We start from the raw sequence: 13,221 nt of genomic DNA, 5'->3' as shown, positions 1-13,221 counted from the left end.
GACGTAAAACTTATAGATTTCATTTCATTTTTCCCATATTTACTCTGTAGATGTAGGCTAAACTTTCTCTGCCCATAATAATGGTAAGAATACAAAATGTATAAAGTGCAATGTCTTTCATTTTGACCAATGTAGTGTTCTATTACAAGTTAATCAAACACAGAAACACCCGTCTCGCCTATCTAGTAGCTAGCGTGCACGAATTTGGTGTAAGGGGTATCGGATCCCAGTGGCAGCTCATTGAATGCATTATAGTGGGTTCGATTCCATTTTAAACTGTAAGCCCATGTCCCACACAGCCAAAGTGCTAAAAAGAAACGCTAAACTTCAATAACCAAACAATTAACCAACTAGAAAAAAAAGACAGATATTGAACACAACTATAATAAGCAGAAGTAAAAGAAAATTTTCAGAAACTAGGATTTACTTTTGCCCACTTTTAGAATAAGCACTTAGTTAATTCAGAAAGATAATAGTGTTGTTTGACTTCAGGTGTTAGTCGCTCGTTACCCTTCAACGTTGCTTCATTCTGAATGCATTTAACTCTTAAATATTAATTGTGGTATGTAGCTGCATTTGCCGCAATAAAAGGGATAATAGACACACTGGTACTGCAGGTATTCATGTATAGTTTTTTTCTTTCTTTTGAAGAACTGCGAGAACTCGGTTGATTCTGTCAGGACACGCAATATATTACATGCAAATGCAGTTTGGACTACACGTGAATTCTTTCATCGGGACATCATACAGGTATGATATACCAGGTAGATGTATTGCGTTGGTAAGAATCATTTAAGTGGTCACTTCCTCATTTCAGTTAGATTGTTTGTTAATCTGTAGTATGAATCCGGCTTCTCGATACTATGAATCAAAAAGCTTTATATCAGGCGAATAATTATTAATTAATGTCTGCAAGTGCATATATACGTAAGTAAAGCCTTATATCGGATAAATATTAAATAACATATACGTACATGTCGATATAAAAATACCTTGCACAACACGGTTCATTTGTTTCCAAGAAATATCCACATTATTCAAAGTAGCATTGTTCGACGTCAATTTACAATGTATTTAAAGTGAATTAGCTCATCACAAAAGTTTAGGGTAATCATCATCCTCATCATAGGTATGTCCTCATTATTGGCAGGCTACTTGCCATAACTGAGAAACCATCACGGTTTTCACCTCTTCACTTCACGTACATTTTCTTAAATATCGTACACCAACTATAACCCTCTTTCGCTTCTCTCTCTTCTGTGTTCCCCAGTACCTTCAAGCCCGTCTCGCATGGTAAAGTTCATTCTCTACCAATGATAAAACTAGGGGTTCGCATGAAACGAAACGAGACGAGACAAACTTTTCACGACGGAATTCGAAGCGAGACAGAGTTCTACTAATAGAATCAAATACGGTTTTCGAGAAGAGATATTTTTACGGTAAATTTTCAAGAAGAGTCAGATTCTACTCTTGTCCTATGCGCGTCCCAAGTTAACATCAGTCTGTCTTTCTCTTTCTGATTACACACAAAATTGTTATTTTACTTCCGATAACTTTTCATTAGTTTTTTGTTCGACCCAGCTAATTCTTTATATTCTTCTCCATACCCACATTTCGAAATCTTCCATTTTTTTAAGCTTTGCGCAATGTCCATCTTTCTGCCCCACAGAATACAATACTTCATCCAAAACTTCAGTCCATTTTTTTAACTCATTATTCGTGGACACTTAGAATAAACTTCTTTCCTTTTCGCTCCTAAATGCTTCTTTTGACGTTCTTATTCTTGCCTTTATCTCACGTTCACACTTCATGCCCTCACTAATACTACTTACTACTCAGATATCGAAAATTAGTCACTTGTTCTATTTTTATCCTCCTCTTATTTTTATATTTGACTTGAACCTCTTCAATCTAAACACCACAACTTTTATCTTTCTAACATTTTTTTTTATTCCATAGTATTCTCAACCTTTCCTCAAATTTTCCAAAAAAAAGTTTAAAAATCTTAGATACAATAACTGAATTACACAGATTTTTTTTCAATTCTTAATTAAAGATAAAATCTTCAGTTTTACGTACCACAATCATGCTCTGTAGGCAAAGGAAGACGGATTTTAAATGAAAGGAATTGATACATTGGGAATGTAGAAGAAAACGGAAGAACTCTGGGAAAACATGCAGACACAATGTTATCCACCACTTAGACACCTTTCTTCAATTGTGTAGTTCTTCTTTTAAACCCTTTTTTCCAGTCAACAGGTGTCAGCTTGTCGGATCCCTGTCCTCCATCTTTTTCTATCTTGTGTCTTATCCATTGCGACATCACACTGCACCGTATCATTCTTCACACAATCTCCCCACTTCTACTTTGCTCGGCCTTGGGCTCGTTTCCCATTCAGATCTATTGCATCCACTTGGTGTACTGCGTTTTACGAAGGTCTTCCTTTTACATCTTCAAACCGGTTTGGGTACAAAACCTCACAGCGAAAATATCATGGCCCAAAACCTCGCTGCCCAAACTTTCGCGGCCTAAAATCTCGCCTGGCCGAAACCTCGTCCTCCAAAACCTCGCCGGACAATATCTCGCATGACTAAAACATCGTCGCAGAAAACTTCGCGTCCCAAAAATCTCGTTTGCTCAAAATCTCGCCTGGTCAAAACCTCGCGGTCCTAAACGTCACGACAGAGAATCTCGCCTGGCATAAACTACGCTGGACGTAGTCTCGCCTAAGAAAAAAAAGTCGTCAGTATAAAACCTCGTCACAACGATTTCTTCAATGTAAAATGTTCTATATATTGCTATATGTATATATTTAATAACAACACATAATCGCATTAACATAAAGATAAGAAAAAATTCTAACGCGTGCTTTGAAAATTTATACGTATATAATGAGAGAATAAGTCCTTGTATTGAGGTCCTGAACACATATGTGAAGTTTAATGGTCATTTTATTCAGTGTAGTCATCCTCTGACCAACTCCACTAATTAACTTTAATTAGCCCTATTGACATAATTAAGCGCTTCCAACCAAAGTTGCAGATAAACTTTTTTCTTGTATTAAGGTCCTAAACACGTATGCGACGTTTGTAGGTTGTTTTATTCAGTGTAGTCACTCAAGACTTGAAATTTAAGGATTGTAAATCGTGGGTTTATTTTACGTGTGTATGTCCATTCTTTTTAAACATGTCAATAATTTTACGCTTATAATCTCTAAAGTAAACATTTTACTTAAGTCTCTTATGATTATGATTATGACTATTATTATTATTTACATTATGGAATTGCATATTTAAAAAATTATTGGATACCATCCCAAACCCATGAGTGCCACAAGCTGGCTGGTAGGCCATATCCGCTACCCTCCGCAAGGGTAGTTGCGCCAGGAGTGTTGTTTAGTCTAGTTGACAGAATTATGAATTATAACTGTTTATTGACATTTATTATTAATACAACTTAGGTGTATGACCTGTTCCAATCATACGCTAGAATTGGTGGCTTATTTGGTATAGAATATCAATCATATTGCAGTATACAAATAACTGAGCGAGTTGCTTCATGTTAATGTTTCATCCAAAAAATATAAAAAATTTCCATCATATCTTCCCAGAGTCCATGTTTAATTGATATTCAAATTTCAATAATTCAATAACCAGAGTTGTCACTTGCATTCATCGGCTTCCACACTCACCTTGCATTCACAATTAATTTCAATTACAGACGTTATATAGACATGTACACGATTTACATCCCATGTGCGAGGGTCGCTGCTTGTAATGTATTCAACGCATGTGATTTATATTCCACTCAGAAACGAACTACAAAATACGACTGAGTATATTATAATTTCAAAAATGAATCAGAGCAGAAAGACAAAAGAATTGTGAGAAGCAGATGTTACTAGGTACGATATACTGTTGTGATGTATTCATATTCCAGAAGGTTACATGTATGGGGGTCAACTATGAAATTTGAAGGCCAACTATGGAATTTTTCCCCACACTAATCTTTTCCCCCCTACCTCCAATAGTTAATCTTGTCTTTTTAGGATGGGAAAAATCTCATTCTTAAACCATTTTTTACAGCCTTTTTCAACTTTCAGTACTAATATTTTTAACTTCTCATTTAAGTTTTTCTGTAGGACTATACACTTAGCGGACGATTTTTTTTTTAGAAGATGGAGATTTCTTGCAGTGGCGGATCTGGCCTGCAGCCGGGGGTTTCTGGTCCTCCAGCTGTTATTTATATATTTTTTAAAGTTTATAGTAAACTTATGATATACCTATCATATTCGGGTTCTGGTTGCCCCCCAGTTTTTATCTTCTAAATCCGCCACTGGCTTCCTGGGTGTTTTATCAAAAATTGTAGAAAATACTCACTTAAGCTGTTTTTATTTTAACACATCTGAAAACTAAGAAGCTTGCTAAAAAAATTGTAAAGCAAAGGGAAGGATTTGCCCGTTGCCCATTTTCTGGACATTAGTTCCACGGGAGGCAGAGCCCGCCACTATAATTCTTGCCGATCATTTCTGATTTAAAAAAAAGACACTTAATATAGGTATATCATAAGTGCACAATCTGAATCTCCTGTACGAGTAAGTAGCAACACGTTAAAAAGAATAGCAAAAGTTCTTTTCCAATTGAAGCTAAAGGAATCAATAATGTGAATCACGTAAAATATATCATTCTTGACACTGTTCACAAAGTGTTCAACTAAAATAAATAAATAAATAAATAAATAAAAGAAAGTTACGTAGATACAAGTACGATAAACGGAACTACCATAACACTCACGTATTTCTTTTTAGCGTGGTGGAATAGTTTCCTTTCAACCGAAATTAGTACAGAATAAATTTTTGGTATACTCAGAGGGTCTATGAAATTTTGTTGATGTTTTCAAGGCTAAAATCACTAACCGACTAATATCTTAAAAACAAATATTATACTAAATTGTAATATGAACTTGGAAATAATAAATCACTCATAAATTAGGAGGAAGAGGAAATGGAACGACATTGACACTATTGGATGACAAATACCAGTTGCATCAGGCTTATAGGAAACTTGGAAACTAAATCCACGCGTGTGCACTAATGCGAGCCAATGCCTATACTCTTATGCCTATATATTAATGAATTCAAACTGATATCAAGACACGCGTAATTTATATATATATATATATATATATATATATATATATATATATATATATATATATATATATATATATATATATATATATATATATATATAAAATAAATGTTCGTTTTTCCATAGTATTTTGCTAAAAGAATTAGGTTTAAAACCCCAAGTTCCCTTGCAAACGTCACTGTTCGTTTTAATCTCTGCAGCGTGGTCGTTGAAGCACGAAGTCAATACGAAGTCTCTCAAGAGTTCAACTGCTTACATACTGACGGTAACCATACCTCCAAAGACTGTGTCAGCAAATTTATGAAAAGGCTTATATCCAGAATTCTGAATTAACAGACTTTTTTTTTAAAATCTGACCACTCACCTGCCTTTTAAAGTCTACATTTTCGCAATTGTGCGCAGGAAATCATAATACAGGGTGATGCTGGAAAATAGAAAAAATTTAAGTGACGTTGAATGCACCAATCAATACAGGAAAGAATACACTTAATGATTCAGGTGCATGTAGAAAGTACGGCATTAACAATGACACTAGCTATCACACTTATACGTCATTTTATCTCTTAAAGACAACATCAAGATGTTTCCAACCCCGGCATATACATTATCATAGTATGTTTTGGAAATTCGCGGGAATGCTCAATTTATTACGTCTTGAGGGACGCCAATGAGTCCTACTTTATCCCTCAGCTTCAGTTCAACAATAGTTGCAGAACACGTACTATACTTTTTGATTTCGAGATGTCCCCATAGAGTCGTCACAGAGACAAATCGCACACACTAATTTCAGGGGATCTCGGGGGCATAGAATGTCATCGTTCTTATCAAATGCTTTCACAGAAAACACACGTTCCGCACAATTTCAACGCTTCACTATTACCAAATAACAGTCTTCTCAATATTACCTTATCGGTCTCAAACAAATGCCGGCCATACAGTGTTGCTAATTCTAGATTCAAAATTTCCCGTTTTCCTGTGCCACATTGTACTTAGTCTTAAGCATGTTTTTAATTAACCAACAAAGACTGGTATCTGTTTGATTTAATTCCATCTGTAGATCAGAAGACAGAAGACTTGGAAAGGATTTAGGTTTCTCTGAAAGAAACTGTACCTGCCATTCGAAATTAGACCATCAGATTGATTCTATTAGCGCTTTTAAAATTTGATCATATAACGAATAACTATTTATTCGTTGTCCGAATATCCCAAGAATTCACTATACAAATATTTGAATAGTTTTAATAGCACTTGCATCCAGGGCCGGGTCCAGGATTTTCTGAGGAGGGTGCACCAATAACTACCAGAACATTTGAATTGAATTGGAATTTTTAAAATGCCTGTAGGCATCTGTGCTGTGAATAAGGAAATGCCCTTTAAATGCTAAGTGTCTGTTCTCGGTAAACCCTTTTCTTTCAACTTTTAGAAAATTGACTTTATCAATTTTGCAAAACTTCCTTTGTTTTAAGCTCAAACGGAATCAAGACAGCAGAAAATTTCGGAAAGTGTTGCTATTTTCACTCCTAGCTTCTCACTTTAGGTAGTGTATATTTACAACGAAGGGGAGTGTACGTGCACCTTTCACCCCCCACCCCCCCATCAATCCGGCCCTGCCTGCATCTATCATTACCCATCGAATGTTTGTAATTCTTAAAATAAATAAGTTAATGGCCGTGTATAACTGGAAAAGGCGACATATGATATATGACAAATGAAATTCTTATTACATTCTTTTTTGTTATGGTAGTTTCTTTGCAAAATTATGATCCCCAGAAAATTCAAAACATTGGGCAAATTTGATATAGTTTTGCAGAATTCCCTTCTTCTCTATGAATGTTTTTCTTTAGTTTAACGTCTCACGACTATGCAATTTAGACGAAAGGGGACAGGTGATTAATGAAAGTCAATTATTTTGAAATTAATTGTTTCGTGCTCTCCAACTGGGAATCGAATTCGGGGCCAAGTGCACCAAATAAACACGTCCTAGTTAGTACACAAGCAGGAAGATTTTTATGAAATTTGCAAATAAAGCACAATTATAATCTAGGGTAGAATAAAATGCAGTTGAAAGCATTGTAGATAGACAACGCATAATTAAAAGAGAAAAGAAATTGTAAAAAAAAGAACTACTGTTAATCTTGTATTTCCGTAGATTTTGTAAATAATTGGAAAATGGAGATTCATCCTGCATTTTTCATCATCATTCCATTTTCATCAATTTTCACATTAAAATAATTATATTACAAAACACTATCTACAACAAAACTCAGTAACATAGCTAACTGGGATTGAACACGGTGGTTCAGTGATAGAGTGATTACCTTTTGTGCGTGAGGTCCGTGGTTCAATCTCCGCCCAAAAAAGTTTTTGGTGAACAACATCGTGTCTATGGGTTTTCTTGGGGGTACTCCCTTTTCCTCCACCATTCTATCACCATTCACTTTCTTTAGTCATCGTCTCTTTTAGACCAAAGGGTATAATTGTGGAACGTTAAACTAAAAAAGATTTCATTTTCATTTCACATAGGCAACTGACACCTAAGTCATTGCCTGGATTCGATTTGTGGTGTACAATTGTAAAACAGGTGTAACGTCAAACATAGTAAGTAAAACTCCCTATTATTTCAATATTTTGGATCACTTCATATTTATGAATTATATCAGACAGATAAATAAATAAACCGCATACTAAAGTGAGAGGACACTTAAGAGTCTTCATCCCGGCGAAATTAAAATACTGCTAATTTTACATTAATTATGTGATATCTTCAAATAGATAAAAGATAATCGAAATATGGAACAATAGCGCCCTAGACAATATCATTTTACATGAGAAACCGTTATCACGACTCACTTATCTGCTTTTGATTTCGAGCCATTTTGAAAATCGGCATTTATTTTCGCGTTTCTAAACAACTGAAAACATAAAGCCACTAGGTGACTTGTGATAACGGTACCTCACGCAAAATAATATTGTCTAGGGCGCTCTTGTTCCATATTTCAATTATCTTTTATCTATTTGAAGATATCACATAATTAATGTAAAATTAGCGGTATTTTAATTTCGCCGGGATGAAGACTCTTAAGGAAATAAATGGAGAATATATGAGACGCACATTATGAATTTTCAATCATAAAGGAAGAACTTGTTCATGTGTTTCTTCTAGCTACGACTCACTAAATATTTAGTTTCAGCCTATATTTAGCTATTTATCATTAGCTGTCATGGCTAAAGGGTTATTACAACACAAAATGACAGAAAAAGAACTAAATCTATTGAACTCGAATGTTCTGTTCATTGAGGTATTATAGTTAGCTTATCAGCTGCAGTGCAGCTCGTATCATCGCGCTGGAGATAATCCACAGAAAATCCTCTCTCATCCGCTGCGTATATATAAAAAAAGCGTTGACAAATGTGAGATGTTTTAATATATTGAGAACTCTCATGCACAATATTCCATCCAACGAATTCACTCATCCACCGCCATTTTCTGACGTAAATAGTAGCTCTAAAACTGATATATAACCCCATCAGATACCATTATGAACCCGAAGTTTTTTTGTTTGTATTTTCAGTGCTCTCCTTAGGGAGAAAAAATAAAAGTTGACGCGCTTCATATGAGAGATATTGATTTGTGAATGGCAGTTGAGTGAGGTTACATTGAACTGCTATTTGCTTAATAATAATTTAAATCCTGCAGGAAATTATCATAATTAAATTACATCTAAATGTCTGAATTAGATGTGTATGCGAAAATTTCATTTTTATTTTATAGACAAAGGTGTTTCAGTAGCTAGGAAGGGAAATATTGAACTGGCATAAAGGGAACACAGTAGCACATAGAAGTGTATTTACCTCTGGAGTAAGAGGTCACTAGTTTGATCCCATGCCATGCAAATTTGCATTGGACAATATTGTATTGGTGTTTCTTCGATGTTTTCACGTTTCTTATTGCATTACACAATCATTCATTTCCATTAACAATCCATCCCCTTTAAGCTAAAGAACATAACCATGGGATATAAACTATCTCTTGCAATTCAGATTTTACTTAAATAGACGTAAATATCAGGTGTTGACTCGCAGCGAGAAATACAACCTGAAGATTTTTCGAAAATTTACTTTACAGGAAAATATTTTGTGTAAAAAACAAACAAGGTAACGTATGAATGGCAGAAATCAGTCAACATTGGGCTTTATAATACTATACTCCAATCTTGCAGGTAAATTACTCTTTGTTCCCTCTTAATTTTAAACGGCAATAAACTCAATTATTTGTATCCTTCCACTAATCAAAGATCTGATTGGATATTGATGTTTCAATCTTACATAGTAGGACAGGCGAATATTGTACTCATGCTTTTTGATTACTTTGGTCCATGTTAGAAGTTTGCAGCAGAAAAATGAGAATACTTTATGAAACAATTATTTTTGTCCTTTGCTAAAATTCCCACAGCAACTAATGATTATAATAATAAATATATTTAACAAAAGTGATTTTTGTTAGAACGTAAAAACACATGTCTCCTTTTATTTCACTACAATACTCGCGGAACCAGATTCAGCCATTTTCCCAACTTCAAATCAAAACACAACTGAATTGGCACCAGAAGAAAGCCTATCATGTATACATACTTAAACGGAATATTTTCATTATTTCTTCCACTTCCTGTAGTGCTCTCATATATTATAAATTTCTTGTAGAAAATTCATTGTATATTGTAAATTCACATGAAAACGCTTCTCATGCTTTTATTTTTAGTTATGCAAAATAGATTTTTTAAAGTACTTTTCCCGACAATAGAATTTGTTCTACATTTTATATGATTTATTTCATTATTTTAAAGAATGCATATTTTTGAAATTTTATTTTATTACTGTTTTCCTCATTATACTGTGTAAGTTTCATATGCTTGTTATAATAAGATTGTATTTGTAGTGATGAATTAGTTTGCGCAAGAGTGCATGTGTAAATAACTCAGCAGTAAATCAGTATGTTTTTAAATAGATGTGGATTCGTTTATGGTTGTTTGATCAGGAGTGAACATATCGTTTGGAGGAAAATATCTTGACACAGTGTGTACTAAACACTAAACTCCACTCCCCTCTGCTTTTGCTTCTCGCCACAACTAGTTTTCTGGTTTCAACCAAAAAGACAACGAACAAAATAGCAAGGAAATACAACGAAGTAATCTATTGGAACTAATCACGGAACCTATTTTTCTCGAGACTTTCTTGAATTGGCAAATTCTTCTCGGTTTGGAGAGTATTTGTAGGTTAATTCCTGTAACCTTTTGATTCATGGATTATCTGCAAGTTGAAAGAACCAAAGATATAACCACACTTATTTATATTACATCATCAATGCTTTCTACAAGTAGCTACGCTAGTATTGGCAACATAGCCTTTTAATGAAAGTAAGGAAACACAAAAATGTAAATCAGTTTATAATGAAATGTGCATTCTTCTTTATGATAATAAATTATAATCTTTCAGATTTTACAAATATACGAGTATAATTTCATTAAAATTATTGTGTTTTTTTCACGCGTGTACCAACATCAGAATGGGTCTGCTACGTATCATTAGTTGGTGGAAAGAACAAAAATTTAATTATATTGTAGTGATGGAAATTTGATTCATTTTCCGGAATCAACTTGTTTCAATCCATTCAACACGACGATTCATTTGTCTGGATCAAATCCTTTGGTTTCGTTGAATTGAACAATTCCAAATTCCCACTTTGGTGTCTAGCCTGATTTCTCCTTTCATACAAAGTAGTAATACAAGTTTCACTGGTGGAAAATAATCATTGCAAACTGAGGCAGTAAGAATTAATTTTCCTCCAAAGTCCAACCATTTCGAAGCATTGGCTTGTTCAATTCTATCCATCCTAATTCATCAACTAAGCCTATCTGTCTGCTGTTTGGTTCATTCAACCAAACCTACAGCATGGATCTGTGAATTATGCTGCCTGAATCCTCTTTTGACTCTGATTCCTTCCAGATATTCAATCCTTTCATATAGTGAACTTTCAATTTGAACTATAGGACGTAAAAGCTAAATCACTGCATGGATCCGGATGCACTGTACAAGAAGGATGTTAAACACTATCATAAATTAAATATTTTTTTCATCCAATGAATATTTTATTGACAATCGAAAATAATCAAATTCGACAAAAATCAATTACTTGCAAAATCTATTAAAATATTAATTCTATGAAAAACATGAAAGGAAAAACATGTTTATGTTTATTTTATTATAGTGCTTTAATATCGTTCTTCTACATTTCGATACGTGGAGTTGTTTAACGTATACTCTTTCTTTACACATAGTTCGAATTTTGTCTAATTTTTTTTAGTTTTACTTTTAGCACGTATTGAATATTTTATTTTACAGGATATCGCAAATCGATTATGGTAACTTTCTCACTATGAAATCGATTATGATAATCGATAGAAAATAACTTTCCTACTATGAAATTTACCTTCTCATTTGGGAACTAAGACATGGGCTAGTTTTTAAAATCTATTGTTATTTATTTCTCTTTTCAGACTGTTTCAGATAATTTCCATTTTCAATATGTCCAAAAAAGATTTAAAATCTTTGAATTTATAATAGAATAATTTTACAAAGGCAGCAACTCACTGTATTTCAAAGACTTTACAAATGTTTGACCGCTGTAACTCTTTTTGAGTGAGGAAATGTACGTCGGTAATGAGATACTAGTTGCATAATGAACTTTTTCTATCCTTCATTCTTTGTTAGCACAGTGTTATACTCTTCCATAAGTTTCACTCCTCTTTCTGCAGAATCATTTACAACTTTCAGGCTCCTCACAATTTTCCTGCCCGATTGATATTTACTATCCATTTCCCAAATCGAAAGTTCTTCCTAAAGAAAAGTTTCAACTATAGTAAATCGATGGAAAAATTCACGGAACTTGGATAGATAAACTGTTCCAGTCCTTCTTTTGCAAGCATTTCAATGTTTTCTGGCTTAATCGTCAATTTCTTTATTTCGAGGATAAATGGGTCCTTGCCATTGTTGCAGCGTAATGCTTTCACCATTAATTGAAATAATTTATTTTCGTAGCACATCGTAACTTACTATTTTTTCTTGAAAATTACAGGACAGAATTTGAAAATGTCGGTTGTAAGAGCTTGTTATTCTATCTTTATAGGTGCTGCCATCTATTGGATAATTTAAAATCTCCCAATAATTGAACAAAAACTTTAGGCTCTATGCGGCATCATTTATCCTCATTTGGTTGGAATGAAATTTTTCACAGGTAGTTTTTTCCACAAGTGGTACCAAATGAAAGGGTGTGCCCTAAAAAAATTACGATGTTGTAAAATAAGGACCACCCTAATGAGTAACATTATAGGACCACTTCCTAAAGCATGAAGAGGATTTAAGTACATACTAGTAATATCCCAAGTATTTTTTCTCTATCTTTTCTCTTTCCTTCTTTTCTTTTCTTTTTCCTCCCGAATTTTGCGTCCCCTTACTTCGGCTCCCGGGGCTGTCGCTCCGCTCGCCCCCTCCTACGGCACGGCACTGATAGAATAAACCCGTTCAGTACCACATTGACGTAGTGTATTGTAGTATTGGACCCCACACATAAACTTTGGACCCCTCCCAAAAACTTTCTAGGTGTGCGCCTGATCAGCACTAATGTGAGACGTGAAAGAGCCTCCTTTCTATTTGCCAAATCTTAAAAGAAATTATCTATCATTAATTGTTTACATATTTTTTAATTACTATAAAAGCAAAGATAAATAATTTTAAATCATTGGTTGCCTTGTACTAAAAAATCCTCGTGGTCTTCAGTGATGTAACTATCCATAAAATAGAAGTTGTAAAGTCAAAAGCATCTCGTATAATACTCAATTTACTGCTCTTAATCCATATAATCCGAACATTTTGAGAGCAGTTATAAGTGATACTTGCGGATGACTACGTTTTCTCTACGTCAAACAAAACTTCCTTCCAAAATTACTGATACATAAGTAGGGTAAGGTATGAACTATTGTTTGTAACTGTATGAAAGTATTTAGTCCATATATC

Source organism: Thermobia domestica, chromosome 2 (genome assembly GCF_964235325.1).
Source record: "Thermobia domestica chromosome 2, izTheDome1.hap1.1, whole genome shotgun sequence".
NCBI classification, from domain to species: Eukaryota; Metazoa; Arthropoda; class Insecta; order Zygentoma; family Lepismatidae; genus Thermobia; species Thermobia domestica.
Note: the sequence above shows the minus strand (reverse complement) of the source record.